Raw genomic sequence first — 16582 nt, 5'->3', positions numbered from 1 at the left:
ATTTGTTGTCATCTACAGATACACCCATTTCTGGGACCTAGCAGGTATTCCATACATGAACACAAATTCTAGGGAAGATACGCCCCCATGTTGGGAGAATGAACCAGCTTTGCAGTGGTGTGTCTATACTGATTAAAGGCTTGAGGTATTTGGATAATTCTCTGTAAACTTTCATGAAATTTGTAGTTTGTTGCCGTTTTTGTTGTTGTTTCAATAGATTTACTTTATCTTTGAGTGTTTGTGCACACATGTGAGTGTGTGCACAGGTGGGTGTGGGTACCTACGGAGGGCATCAAGTCTTTGGGAATGAGATTTATAGGTAGTTACGAGTACCCTGATGTGGGTGCTGGAACTACGCTCCTCTCCAAGAGCAGCAAGCGCTCTTAACCACTGAACTCTTCTCTAAGTTTGTACTTTGTTAAAATTCTTAAACACTCCTTTTTGTTTACAAGACCTCACCTGGAACAGAACCAATTATGGCTGTAAAACTGCACACAACCAGCGCACAAGCAGTATCTTCTGCTCTTCTTCTCATACCTCATACTGTGTGTGTGTGTGTGTGTGTGTGTGTGTGTGTGTGTGTGTGTGTGCTACTAACAACAAAAGTCCCCCACTGCTCTTAATGCATTAACACCAGACTGGTTCTAGAAGGAGCTGAATTCACTCCAGTGATGAAAATGACAAGAAGATGACTTCCAAGTGGAGAGAGGGCTTTTAGTTGTGAAGAACAATAAAGAACAAATGTAGAAACTGATCAGAAATGAAAAGGACAATTGCATGAAGCTCTTCAGAGGATGTGCTCACATCGGGTGTGAAATCTACTGAATACAGTGGCAGAGTCAACAGGGCACAGCCTTTCTTACACAGTACGTCTCCCTTGAAGCCATAACAGAGGCTAGGCTTTTATTGTATAGTTTGCCGGTCACCTCCCCACCACCTTATCAGCAGCCATTGTTGTGGGTGGTTGTGGGTACTCTTCAGTTTTCTATGTTTTGGGTAAGGCATCTCTACTCTTGTGAGCATTGGCCCTGATACTTCAGATTCAAACCATACAAACAGGTTTCTCTTTATTCTCTCACACTTAAGACAAAACCCATAACCTTCACAGTTAAGTTACTCCCCATAGGCTCCAGTCTTTGGATTGGCATTTGTGGGAGTCTTCTGGGGGTGAGTGGGGCTGCTGCACATTTTCATCCTGTGTCTTCAATCTTACTAGCGGAGCCCAGTGAGCAGAATTTCTGTGGAAAGAACTCATGGATTCACTGTGTCTCTGAGAGATGGAAGGGCCATTTGAAAGAATGTCTCTACCACCCTGAAAGACTTGCTGTCCCTCCTTTCCTCCAGTTATTGCATAAATACCACTTTGTCCTTATGTTTGGACAATGCCGAGAGTCTCAGGTCTTGCTGAGTAGATGGCCATCTAGTTTCCCTTGGTTTTCCTCCAGTAGGGATTAAGCATCTTTTTCCTTCTAGCTGGGAAGAAAGGCATGATCTTCTAACTTTTGCTTCTCCCTCGGAGCTCACATCCTGATCACCTATACCCTGGCACCAGCCACAGGACATCACACAGGAACAGAGACAAGTGGGTACAGATGGAAGAGGACAGGCTTACCCTCTGGTGTCTACACTTTATAGGCTGCTCCTGGCAACGTAATTGTGGAGAGTGAATGGAACAGTCCTCTTTGAGCTTGTGTCTATGGATTTCAATGCATGCATCTATTTTTTTTTCTTTTTTAAAATCCCCGGGGCCATAAATACTAACAATCCATATTGTGTTATGGATTTAAAAAAAAATCTCACTCTAAAAGAATGCACACACAATACTAAGTCAAAGAAGCAATGGCTCAAGGATACCACTGATCATCAAATGTCTATTTGTCTACTCACTAAGAAACACTCTCCTGTCTCACTCAGACCCAAAAAGAAAGGCTAACCCGACTCCACCCAGGCCTGCAGTAGACTAATCTTGCTGCCAAGGGCTCTCCATGAGAGCTTTGAACACAGAAAGTAGTGACTCCCCTGCCCTCCTGACTCTCCACATAAGCTTTCTCAATGTTTCCCAGAAGTAGTTGTCTCTACCCTAATGTAAGCAGGAACGTTGGATCATAGCGCATCCCTATTGGCCGTTGCTGGGACACCATTGCTAGCAGTCCCAGGCGCTGTGTCTAAGAATAATGTCAGCGCACTGCAGACCCTACAGGTGCCTGTGGGCAACATGGGTATTTTGGGATTGTGGATGGCATGGGTAATTCTGGGAGTACTCCTCACAGGAGACAGGAAACTGCCGCGGTACTATTGATTGTTCCTCCTTTACGAAGACATGCCAAAGAAGTACCACTAATTACAGAGCCGTGAGATGAACAGAGCAACCATAATGAACTGTGAGGGTCTTAAAATAACAAAAGACATCCAACTGACAGACTCGGCACAGCCATGCAAACAGTCATAGGATGATTTGGGAAGATGATGCAGGAGGTTTTAATTCCTTCTTTCCATTGAATTCTTTAAGGTCTCTGATCGGCAAAGGTGAGGAGCGGGGAGATGGAGGGGCAGGAAGGACTCCTGGCTTAAATAATTTAAATAAAACCAGATCTGTCAGCCTTGTGTGACAGAATGTTGTGCTTCCTCGGTCACATTTTTTGGAGAGATGTTTTTGAAAATTACTAAGGTGCTCTGTAAAAAGTTAACACTTTTTAATTACCAGGTTAGTGTCACTTGGTGAAACTTTAATGTAATAAAGCACTTGGCCAGACCTCCTAACGGATGTAAAATAAAATAATTCATTGAAATTAAACCATAGGCCACATACTGCTTTTTTTTTTCATCTCTCTCTCTCTCTCTCTCTCTCTCTCTCTCTCTCTCTCTCTCTCTCTCTCTCTCTAAATGGTTGAACCATCATGGGGTTACAGAACTTAACATGTAAATTGCAGTTGAATTTATAATTTCTGCTCTGAATCCCTACAGGCTGCCATTTAAGTCAAATATATGAGTTAAATTTTGCTTCTGCGCTGTCATATTGCAATGAGGTGGTCAAAACTCAGCCCATACCTGGAGTAATTATGAACCCAATAATAATGTATTTTTAGTTATTTAATCAAAGGTATAAAAATTACCAATGTCAAGTTCTTCATATAAAAAAATGAAGTTTTTAAACACTAGCTTTTAAGTTCAAGGGAGACAAAGCTAAATCTAACCCATTAGGGGGATGTCTCACAAAGCCAAGTGTCTCATGTGGGAGAGAAAAATTGCTGCTCATATTTCAGGCCATTACTTGGAAGTAACAGGGGGCAAGGCGAGGTGAGCATATTTTTCTCCAAAATGGTCTTGAACTAATTTTGAACATTAACTAAAACTGATCAATCTTCCATAAGCTCAAGCGGCTCTACGGTCTAAGAAAAAAAATGAGTCAAGTTACATGGAGCTCACACCCAGATGGAGAGAGGGATGCAGGTGGACATTTCTGCCACATGCTGGCATGATGCTACTTTTGTCTAATTTGTGCTTCAGAGAGACCTGAAAGGTGACTTCATGTCACTTAGCTGCCTAGACAGTCTGGTCCCCTCCACTTTCACCCTAGATAGTAAAAGCCTATGGGTAATGGAATAATTTCTCTTTTTTAGTTTCTCTACTAAAGAGGTCATGTTGCCCTCAGAGCTCCTGGGGTCACACATTGCTGGTGACTTTGTGTTCTAGTGACCAAGACATTAGGAAGCTAGGTTTTAGTTATGTAGCCACGATGAGCAGTCATAGGCTACTCTAGCATCTGCCTCTCCCCTTGGCTCTACAAGCATTCTGGAAATATACACTTGGCTCTAAAGCTACAAGAACGAAGAACATTCAGAAAAGAGTCCTATCAGTCGAATGTCTCTACCTTCTCCTAGACCTTGCCTCCATGGACCTCACCCTCAAAACTACCAGATGAAAAAAAAATCATTAAATTTTTACCTAATTTCTGAAAAATGAAGAGTGTCTGAATAGAGAAATTGGCAGAAGTCAAAGGAGCACCAGTAAGAAAAAAAAAAAAAACTGTGCAGATTTAGACTTATCCTGGTCTAAGTCTGCCGCAAGAATGGGACTGGGTCTCTTTAGGAAAGTGGTTCTCAACCTTCATAATGCTAAAACCCTTCAATACAGTTCTTCATGTTGTAGTGACTCCCAACCACAAAATTATTTTATTGTGGTTTCATAACTGTAATTTTGTTACAGTTATGAATTGTAATGTAAATATCTGATATGTGATCCCAAAGGGGTCAAGACTCACGTGGAGAATCACTACACTAAGACATTATTTATGTGCCTAACTACCTCTTAGAAACCATATGTAATAGGCTAACCCTGGCTGAGTCTCCATACAGACAAGAGGATAGTGGGCATATCTGATATAAAGTAGCCATTATAAAAGCAGTAGGGGGTCATCAATGCCTAAAATGGACATCCTTCTTAAAGACCTGGTCCCTCTCAGGTACCTGAACTGCCTAAACACAATGCCACCTTTGAGGTCCTCAGCACCCAAACGTTGGCATTAACTTTACCTCATATCCCATCAGGGGTCCTGGTGTGATGAAGGTGATATGCCTGTCTCCTCCTAGGCCTCTCCATGCCTCTGTCCACTGTGACTCTTTCTCTGTCCCCACTCTTCCATCATTATCTAAGGTGACTGGTCAGCTCCATGCTACCACCTGTTCAATTGCATTACACAAAACTGTCAGTCCTGTGCCCCTTCCATTTATACCGAGTCTCATTAACACCTCTTCCTTCTGGCTATATGCCACTCTGGCTTAAGGAAACTGTTGTTACTAATCACACAAAAAAGGGGGGGAGGAAGACCATGTTACAGGAGAGCTGTTGGCCTATCTGATTGAAAATCACTAATCCAGAGCACTTTTTAGTTAAGATAACTCACAGCAACCTTTAGAACACATTTCATCTATGTGTTTTGTTCTAGACCCAATTCACGTCTGAGCTTGGGCACAGACAGATTCTGGGGTGGGTGTGGGAGGGTGGAATTTCTATTATCATACATTTTACATTTGTGTTTTAATGGCTTTTGGGAGGTAGAGCAGGAAAAACTATATCAAGTACCATAAATGACAGCTGAAGAATTAGCAAAGCCCTGGTGCTCAAAACAAAGCATTTCCCCGTAAAAGACTAAGAGAAACACAGCTCCATATTTTTTCATGCTTTTTCCACACTGATGTTCTTCTGCTACACTGATAGACTGGGGCCTCTGAAAGATTTTTACTATGCTCAAATTTCTGTAGGCCTAGAACACTTTAATAAGGGTTCTCAAATGCTTTAACCCTTCTCTAGACAACTGTGCAAAAGTTGGGGGAGGGGAAGATGGTAAATAGAACAAGGGGATGTGGGCCTCTTTAGAAGTAGTTCATTGGAGTGATTCCAATCTCCATTTGTCAGGATACCAGCAGTTCAGTTTAGAAGTATCACCAAATATGAATCAGCAATGATGGCACAATCCAGCAGAAACTGCCAGGCCTCCGCTGAATCAGTATAAATCAACAGGAGTGGCTAGAACCAGGCAGAATACCAGGAGTTCTTTCTCATGCCTCTCCCAACAAAGTGAAGATCATTGATGACTTGAGACCAAAGGAGCTGCACCGCTAGCTATGCAAGCACCCTGTCACTGTCCCTTGAGTCCCACTTATGCTTTCCCCCAACATCACCTGTTGTCTCACAGGTCTTGCCAAAGTAAAACATTTTGTGAGTCTATATCACATGACACAACCAGAAACTTCAAATTCCTCTTAAAAACTCATGTAGTGGGGTAACCTAGGTTGAGTCTCCATACAATAGAGAATATAGCTGCACTTGGGGTTTTTCCTGGACGAGTGAGTTTCCTAGTAAATAAGCCAGCATGCAATAAGTCCCCATCCAAATCAATAGTCCCCAAAAAAACAAAATTCTAACCAAAGTCTTAGGCCTCTTAATACCACTTATTTCAAAACATGTGTGTGTGTTTCTTGTGATATTTGTCTATTGTCTAAGCCTAAGTTCACAGCTGATTCCAAATAGTCTTCACACACTTGTCTGTGAGTGAGAAACAGATCTATCAGCCCAGAATGGAGAGGATCAAGAAATATTTGTAGCCTTGGGCTCTTCAAGTGCAGGTTGTCCTCTTTATTTTCAAAATGTAGAGTGGACTTGAAGCCAGAGCACCATTTGTACTTAACATGACTGCCCCAGAGGCACCAGTCACTCTCTTGAGGTATCCACAGGTCATGGTCAAACCCAAAGTTCCCAGCCTGCTCCCAAACAAAGGAACAAACGGTCCCTTGTTCCCAGTGTTGCTACCACGTCTGTGTACCCACATTCTACTGCCACCCACCATCTTCTGGGCTGTCTTTTGAGAGATTTTACTCTTGTCAAATGTGCCATCACTTGGATGCTGGAACCTTAGAACTAGCCCAGATCTGGAGGTGTGAATGGTCACATGAAGCTTCATCTCACCCAGCCCTCACTGGTCTGTAAAGTGCATTCTGGACAGAGTGTGGCCCCTCTACCCATGCGGTGGCAATTACCGAATCAGCCTAGACATAGGGGAAACTGAGACTGACCTACCAAGGAGCTAATTGAGAAGAACTTCTTTGATTTCTGAGGCATACTGTGGAAAGAGTCTAGGATGCTGTGTCTTTGCTATACTTTCAAATGTCATACATGCCAAGGCACTCCTGTGCATTGCCTTGTGTCCTAACTAATCAAAACGTATAAAAGTCCCTTAAATCTTCAATAGCCTTCTAGAGAAAAACTTGTGGCATCTTTGGTGTGGCTTTTCAGAAAAGTCCTAAGTAAAGCCAGATGTTCTAACGGGGTTCACTATTACTGCTCACCACTCAGGGAACTGTACGCTGAAGAGAAAGACCAGGGGCAATTGAGAAATGTGCTCAGTCAGCTGGTTTCTACCACTCCATGGCCCACTCTACCATTGGCAAAGCAAGCCCTTGAAGCCACATTAAGGGCCAACACATGTAACTTGAGCTCTTTCCATTCCTACTTATGGGACTCCAGAGCTTGGGAAGAAGGTGCTTACTGGGGATGATGATGGTGCACACACTAGATGACCCAGGAAGACTACAGTGCTCATGAGGAATGACAATGCTCACACAGAACAGCTAGGCTCACATAGGCAGAGGCTAGTTAAGGTTCCAGCATACACAAAACAAAAACATAAACATACTTTGCCCTTAATTTTTCTGACAATTTTTGTTTGGTTAGGAAACTAGCCCATGTTGAGGTAAAAATACTTTTTAAGATGCAACAGTTATAGACTGGGCATTGTATTATTCCCAGCTTTCTACATTATAGCATTAACCCTTAACATCATGCATTAGAGAGTTTTAGAAGGTGGCTAAGGTTAGATAAGTCATGAGGTTGGACTTTCCTGATGATACACATGTCCTGGGTCCTTATAAATGACGCATAGGGACTCTCTCTCTCTCTCTCTCTCTCTCTCTCTCTCTCTCTCTCTCTCTCTCTCTCTCTCTCCTCCTATCCCCCCATCCTCTGTCATACTATGTAAAGATACCAACCCTTAGAAGGGAAGGCAGGCAAATTCACACTGTCAAACCTGTTATCTTGCTCTTAGAGTCTAGCCTTCAACACCACAAAAGAATAAATGCCCTGGTTCCAGTCTAGACTTCTAGTTATCCATAGCCCACACTAGCAGATGCAAAGGCTCTAAAAAAGGAAACCATATAAATGCTTTTTCCAGAAGATCCCAAAGCAGAAGCATCCATGAGTGTGTGTGTGTGTGTGTGTGTGTGTGTGTGTATGCACATGCACGCTTGCACATACATGCATGCTTCAGATTAGAACAAACAAAACTGACTTTACAAAGAGCAGGGAGAAAGAACAAAGAAGATGGAGGACAAAGGAAACTGAGTTAGAGCTGGGGCAGAATGAGGAGACTGACCACCGCTTCAGATCCCCAGCTGCTTCTCAGAAGCAGCATATGTTCTGAAGTATTTGTGTGGTGGAAACACATTCGTAGATGCCTGAGTGGTTAGCATGGTTCTAATAAATATTCTTCCTGGGCTGGGTAGTTTTGTCGGAGCAAGTTAGAATTCTAATTATAAGGTTTTCTTGGAAATAACTTGGACCTGGACTGCACTTGTACTAAAGGTATTTTTAATTTGGTTTTATACAGCACCTTTAGTACATTCCATGTCTCGCTTCCAACAGCTCACTGGGTAATGAATGAGATCCTAGCAAAGCATTGACTCCTTGGATGAATGGAGGAAGTTTAGGTTATTTGAGGCTCAGAAATAGTTCAAATATAAAAGTCAGGGTCCATCAAACACTTTTATTCTGTTCGCTTTATTTCTTGCTCTTGATCACTCAGTGCAGACTTAGTGGCCAAATGCATGGATGCTAGAGGAATATATTGATGGCATCAATGTGTCTGCTAGAGACAGGGTAGTGAAAAGGATCTGGACTTACTACTGGCCATAGGATTCTGTACAGCTTGGCAGGAGGAAGGGAGAAACTGGGAAAGAGAGAAAAAGCCATAGCAGTAACATAGTAAGCACGTAGCAGCTGGAGATGATCCCCTGCCATTGTATGTCACCAACCATGAATTAAGGGAGGCATTTGGGCACTTGATAATAAGTGACATCAGAAAACTCAGGTAAATAGGTACTGGGTACCTCCTCTTCCAAATGCCTCCTGAGAACCTGAGTTATTACCTGCCCCAATATGCTAGGCATAGGGTTCTCCTAAGGCATAGAATTTTTTAACACTAAAGCACATTGTGTAAACTCGACCAGCCTGCAGATCAGTGTTTTCATATGGTCACCCAGGACACTAGCATCCACCCATCCATCACGTTTCCAGATTCTTCCATCCACCCCCACCCACAAATCTACTGAATGAGGATACAGTGGAGCCAGGGATGCAGTATCTTTGGCTTAGCAAATGATTTGGCTGATGGACGATTTGTATCTGCAAATAACTTTGCAAAATTTGCCCCAGAAGATGGAGAAACAAGCATGTTGTCTACAGGAAATTAGGATGGATGCTCCCTGAGAGGCAGGTCTCCAGGCTAGACCAAGTCAGGCCCATGAGGTGAGAAAGATTATCCCCTGAATGATCTAGAGAATGGAGCTGGAGTGTTAAAGAAACAGGTTCTGACCTGATCATCCATAATGATAACTTGGGCAAATGTCATGACATGGTCACAAGACATGACAGTTACTCTCAGACACAGGTTTGGTTTTTGTTCTTCCCCATTTCGATTTCCAGAATCTTCCAAACCTCCCAGAAGCAAGTTTGAAAGAATGAGGCATGGTGGTCCAGTGAAGCAGGACACCTGAGGGTGCCTCTGGCCAGAGCTGCTCCCAGCAATGATCGGCTCCCTTTGGAATGAAAAGAACCAATTTTTTTTTTTCGGTTTCAAGAACTGTGCTCAGTACTTTCACCAGCCAATGAGACAAATCATACCAGGGCTGTGGCTGAAATAAGATGGTGGAAGCTAGAAATGATGTGCTAAGATTTCATAGTGAGTCAGAAAAAGTCAAGGCTATCAGATTCCAAAGCCCAGGTTTTTATACAACAGCCACCTGCCACTCAAACAGGCCCCTTCTGAAACCTAGGGTTTGGATCTAAGGATCCTGGGTCAGATCATACCCCAAGACTTATTTTTGCATCATTCAACTTGCTGCAAAGGGGAAATATTTCTCCAGCTTTTTACTAATCCTGGCTTTCATATTTGCTTCATTCCTTGAAGCTGTGTGCCCTTGAGAAAATCTGGAGACCTCTCTGAGCCCCACTTTTAAATCTCTCTATAGGGAATAGAAGAAGCAATGTCTTCATGGCATCACTGTTATGATTCAATAGTTTTAAACAAAATACTAAAGACTATTAAATAACAAATAATAAACAGAAACTATTAGCCTGCTTTATTATTAAGTATAGATAGTAAATGACTGTGGGGTTAGCTGGTACTCTAATTTGGATGAAGTTGGCTGTAAGCTCCAAGAAGAAACAAACCTCATTTGTTTTGCTTTCTGCTGGAGTTTTGTTCTCAGCTACAGTGATCACAGGATGCAATAGCTTAAAGCACTTATGTGTGGAAAGAGCTGAGAATGAAGTAAAGCAAACTTAGTCACTGTCCTCCAAAAACCTCCATGAGTTGGAGCCGTATGCATCCAGTAAGCACATAGTAAGAGCTTCCGTGTGCCAAGCCCCTCTCGTTAATTATCGATTTCACTGCTTACAACAAACTCTCGAATTAATTAAGTCTTCCATCAAATATTTACACACTAGTTACCATATGTCAAGCACAACACTCAGTGCTGGGGATGTAAGCATGAAGAAGAAAACCCTGCCTTCACCCAGCCTGCAGTCTATAGGAGGCTGATGCCATGCTATATTGTTGGTATTAGCATAAAGCCACCCTAATCAATCATAATAAAAAAAACACCTCAAAGATACTTAATAATACTTAGGCAATACAGCTGACATAGGAGGATATCTGAATTCTAGCCAGCTCAGTTTCCAAACCAGTTACTCTCCTGAATAACATAGGGTTCATGGCTTGCCAGACTGACTAGGGGAAATCTCAGATAACAGGAAAGAATCTGCAGTAGACAGAAGAACCCACTGGACCCCAGAGGTGGCTGTGGCCAATGCCGGTTTCAGTAGCCTTAAAGGACTTCAGAGCCTTACTCTAGAATTTAAAATAACTCACATTTGCAAAGAAGCCCTCTTGAGAAGGAAGACTAAGATATGCAAAATGATGGGGGTTGGAAGTGAGGTGGCAGGAGGATCATAGGACAGTAAAAAGGAAAGACAAGGTAAGAAGTTAGACCAAAGCTGGAAACCCAAACTTGGGCAGCTTTCTGGAGATGATCCTGCAGGTCACAGATTAGTTGGGAACACACACACACACACACACACACACACACACACACTCACTCATGCATGCACATGTGTGCAGTTACTGTTTCTGGAAACTCTGACTAACATACTCATTGACTATATATCTCTTGGTGGTAGAGATGTACCACTGTTTTTTTTCACACACAGTTTTTGTAATGGTACTGAAACCAGAGCCTGGTAGGTTATGTACCCTTATGTTTGTCCAATGAGTAGCTTAATTATGAAATCATCTGATTAAATGGGGTCTACTTACAGCAATGGATGCCATACAGCACAGACACTAAATTGAGCTAACAATGATTCACATGTTGGGACCTTATAACGTGTTCAAGCATTTTCCTAAAAAACAAAACCAAAAGAGCTACAGCAAACAAGTAAACAAATATAAACAAACCCAAAGCACTACACTCTCCTGATTCCTTATCCCTGACTTCTAATTCCAAATTACCTGCCACTATTTATATCCAAGTTAAAAATGTTTCCATTCATATAAAAGTGATTTCTTACACAATGGGGAAATCATTTACTATAATTTTCCTGTAAACCTATGCCACCACACTGGAAGGGCCTAGTACAGGAAAGGACAGAGAGGGCTGTTGGCCAAGGATAGAGGCCATTAGCAATACAGGAGGCAAATCCTGTGATCCCTTCTTTAACCATCAAATGGACCAGTTTCTAGAGAGCGCTCCCTGGTTTCTGTTTGACATCATGGGAAATCAATATGGTGGGCAGATGAGGAAGGCATCCACTATGTAGATTAGTAGGCAGCTATTAGTTGAAGAGGAAGGATAAGGAAGCTGATGGATTTCTCTTTGCTTTCAGGGAGCTTGAATCGGTGGTAAAATGACCTACAATAAACAAGGAGGGTTTTTTTGTTTGTTTGTTTTGTTTTGTTTTCTTTTTTGCCAGAATGCCAACTTTGCCTATCTCCACTAGCAATAAATGTATTCATTTCAAGACAAGCAATTTAAATATATGCATAATGCATTTATATATGTGTATCCATTCATACCACAATGTACATATGGAGGTCAGAGGACAACTGGTGAAATTCAGTTTCCTTCTTTCACCAGCCACGTGGTGATATAAAATTGCACATATTGAATTCAACTGGCAAAGGCCTTTATTCATTGAGCCATCTTTCCAGCCCCCATGATAAACACCCCAAAACTAACAAACAAACCAAGCAGAGAAGCAATGAACATATTTGAATCTCCATAGAGGACAAACAGGGACACCTGTGAGAAAGGTGTTCTCTAAGATAGAGGCTCCCATGGAGCAGGCAAATACTACCAAACACACTGCTCGTGCCTTCTAAAACTTAACAGAATAATTTCCTCTTAGAAACACAGTTCCAGAAAGCACACAGCATAGCGATGATAGTGCAAATGAGAAACATAATGTGGAAAAACAAGACCATCAGAGAAACAAGCCTTTTGCAGGATCTGTCAGGATCCATCCCCGGCGAGCATAAAAATGACTTCCCAGAGCAGAAAGCTGAGCCTCAGAAAGAGAAAAGAAGCAAAACTTTGAGATATAACTTAAGAAGACTTTCCAGAAATATAAAGCAAGTTGAATGTACAATGGAAAGAGTACACTGTGGACCAAGAAAAATGATATTGAGTGATCAATACTGAGACACAGCCAAGTAAGTCATTGATTCTCCAAAAGAAGAAAGAATCCTTGGGGGATGAAAAAGGAGATCTGTTCTCTCTAAGAACCACTCAGCGGAAAAGAACCATGTTGTGTTCAGGCTGGAAGGCATAGACAACTCCCCAAGTCCCCTGGCGGAAGAAGTGTGGACCCAAGAGTTTCACATCTACTCCAGCAATGATTCAAATAGGAAAGAAAGCAAACACTTAAAGTGTTACCAAATATAATGCATGTAAGTCCTTCTCACAGACACACCTGGAAATGGCACCTCAGCTGTTCTGAAAGTAAGCAAAGAAAGACAGCAAAAGGCAGACAGGAGAGGTGAGCCTGTTTATATGGAGGATGGGGCTGTAACTACAATGAGAGTCATGATGCAAGAAGCTCTTTTGCAGGGAGATTTCTCTGTTTCCTTCTGTGTTTAGACAGTATCTCCTCTTTCTATAGCCCAGGCCTGCCAGGGACCCATGGTAATCCTCCTGTCTCAGAATTCAGAGTATGGGATTACAGTCATGAGCCACTGCATCTGGGTTATAGAAGGTAATTCTTAGCCCTGTAGACTTCTCAGACCCCCCACAAAAAAAAAAATTCTGACATCTGACCTGCATCCATTTGAATATTCCTTGCTTCCATTTTCCACCCCAAAATTACAACCCACAGCTTCCACTGAGCCCCCACAACTTAGAACCACATATACTACACATCCGTTATCTAAGACAGCTAGCTATTTAGTTCCTACAATTTTCCAAATAGTAATAAGCAATGTAGAAGAAGTCACATTATGTTTTGACATGAGGTTTGTCAGTTAGCCGGTTTATTTATTTACTTCCTTCTCATCATGTAAATTCTGGGTAATCTTGAACAAATGAACTTCAGCATTTCATCCTCTGCCACTATGCTAAGAACTTAGCCAATATTATAGGCACTGACCAAAACTAAATGCCTATTTCTGGAGTAGGAAACAAATAAAATAGAAATAAGGGGAAAACATGGATTAATAGAAACATCACACTTTCTGTACAGTCTCCCTAGCAACACAATCTGCATAAAGGTGTCAGACATCTAGAGTCACATTCAATCATTCAAGTTGCAGAAGGCTCTGCATCTGAGCTCACCCCGGGGGCCAAGCCTACACTACAGCTAGTTCACAAAGTACTGTGGAGAGGACTCGGTGCCTCATGGATGATAGGGCATCTCTCTATCATCCAAGCTATGCCCCCACCTCTTGGTTTGGGTTTTTGAAGGTTCTAGGAGATACAAGGAGATATATAACATCTTCTAAATCTCTTAAATGCATCTGAAGTCTACCCAGTCTTACCTGCCTTCCTCTATTCCCCCGTGCTTCTTCACTTGAATCTTAAAAGCTGATTAGTGAAAGAGCCTCCTTTCTTGCTTTGGATTTCATCCAGTGAAATTACTAGATAAAGGTCATTTTTCTGTTCTTTTAAAGAATTAGCTTCATCTGTAACCTGAAAGATTGGCTGCTAGTTTTCGTACAACTCAAGAGTAAGTATCTCTGCTGGAAAAGCCACTGCCTTTCTTTAAGGGTCTCTAGGTTTCCAACCGTAGAGATGGAAATGGAGACCTTTATTGTTATGGTCTCTGCACAAACTATATCATACAAGTTCATCCTAGTTATCATGAGAACCGAGAGGACAGTCTTTGGGGAAAAATATTCAAGATAGGGAAATAAGGACACAGAATACTTTAGATGTCCATAGGGGTGGATTAGGCAGACCAGACCTTCCCTGGTTTCAAAAGATCACCGAAGGTTTCCTTGGACATTCCACCTTTTCACTTAGAGAAAGGCTCTTTATTTTTTTAATGCCTAAGACCACACGCCTGTCATCCCTTCCACACTCTACTCTCCATGGAGTGGTCATCTCAAACTTGCAATAATAGAGTTCAAGAATGGAAGAGGGCTAATTCCCAACCATTTCATCATGTACTCTCTGAGACCATTTATTAAACGTAGAATGTCTGCTTCCTACTACTGCTGTGAAATAGACCTGGGACTGAGCAGGAAGCAGAAAGCCCAGTTGGGGTATCACAGGGGATGGATGGCTCAGGGTGTTTGAAAGGGAAGGATGCATATCCCAGAGAGAAGGCGGCACATCTGGGAGGTGACATGAAACTGGATATCTCATAACCCTCTCCCCCTTAAAAAGTGATCAAACCAAAGTCCTATTCCAATGTATTTTGTGCCAGACTCTGTTTTACTTAGGTGCTCTATTGATGTTGGAGATGGGCATAAGACACCCTGAAATTGCATGAATTAAAAGCAAAGTAGCCATTTAGAGAAAACGACTCCTTATTTTAGGACAGCAGAAAATGTCTGCTAACATGAGTAATGAGTTCTGTAGCAAACAGCATAAAACAAATGTTGCAAAACTCACGTCCTTATGTGGTATATTGTACTTTTATGCATGTTCACTGTGTGAACAAGGGGGTTAGAAGTTAAACAGTCGCCTTGGGCTAAGGGAAAGCACCTTGCATAGGTAGGAAATAGGTTTTTCTACTCCCAAACTATTACTGTATGTCTTTAGCAGGAGCTAACAGGCAGCGAGGTGCCTAAATGTCTGTCTTTAAGATGCTGGAGCATTATGAAATTGGGCTGTTTTAATGTCTCCAATAGCCATCTGACCTTTAATCCAAAGTCATAAATTTATCATTGTCTGAAATTGGTGGATTACCATTCTTATTAGGGCCAGTCCTCAGGATTTAGCATTTACAGAATTCTTGGTCTCTAGTGCATGACAAGAGGCTGAAATCCACTGGGGTACCCAGGAAAATGGTTAAAGAGAAAGGAATTAGCAGTTTTGAAACCAGGACGTGTTACACTGGCAAAGGAAGTAACAAAGGAAAACAACGCCTGGTGAGATCAAGTGAACCTATACTTCATAAAATGATAAATGCCTGGGAACCACGTCTGTGTATAATGAATTACAATCCCTCCGCATTCACCTTAGTAACATTTTACAGGGGTTGTATTTTACTCTCAACTACCAATTATGTCATCATTCTGGCATTTACCTGGACATAATGATACACAGCCAAACCACTCTTGCCACATAACTCATCGTTTAAAAGTGTTTGTAAAGTCAGATGGCATTCTGCATACGCATAATGACTCAGATCTTGCTATTAAATCGTACGGATTAAAGTTTAGTAAACCTCAAATATTTTGCATGGGTTTCTGGGTGTCTTATTAATCCTAAAGGACGAGGTGCTAGGCTATTTAAATGTCAATAAACATGGAACCCTGTTAAAAGAGGAGACTGTGTTTTCATCACAGGGTACTTCACCTGCCGCTTTAATGGAAACAGAGATTTGCTTTCTGGACTGTCTGACTATTTCTTTGGCTCAATGCTATGTCATCTATTAAAATACAAAAATTCACGGAGAAAGTCAAGTGCCCACCCCAGCTCTGCACAGTTCACTCTCATCCCCAGTTCCTTCCCTGAACTCATTAAATCCAGGGGAAAAAAACTACACCATTCTGTTGGTTTACAATGATTCATTTTAATTTAGGCTTGAGGAAGAGGAGTGGGGGAATAAGAATTCAGGTCTTCTTGCATGCTTGTGAGGCCACCAAATTTAAATTAAGGCTCTGGCCTATAAAGCACATTAATAAAAAATACTGTACAGGGGGAAATTTAATATGAATGGCTAAAATGCATGGAATTCAGAATTTTACTGTCAAACAGCTCAATTAAACAAATTGAAATTTTAAGCAACAAAAGGGAATTGAATAGAATTAGGAAAACAGTGGATCAGCAATACAGACCTTTATGAGGGGGGGCCTGGCCCCTCCAGAGTGGAGTTTCTTTTATTTGTTGCTTGCCTGGGCAGTTAGGGGAGCCAGGCTGGCGAGACCACAGTACAAAAGGATAAAAATGCTCAGCATTGAAACACAGTTTTTGGCTCCCAATAAATCATCCGTCACTTCATCACAGCTCAGTAGATAATGAGCAATAAAGTTTTCACACTTGGGGAATGAGGACACAGACACAAGAAATACAACTCAAGCTGCATGTCT

This window comes from Micromys minutus (genome assembly GCF_963924665.1).
Source record: "Micromys minutus genome assembly, chromosome: 2".
In the NCBI taxonomy this organism is placed as follows: domain Eukaryota; kingdom Metazoa; phylum Chordata; class Mammalia; order Rodentia; family Muridae; genus Micromys; species Micromys minutus.
This window is presented reverse-complemented; position numbering follows the sequence as displayed.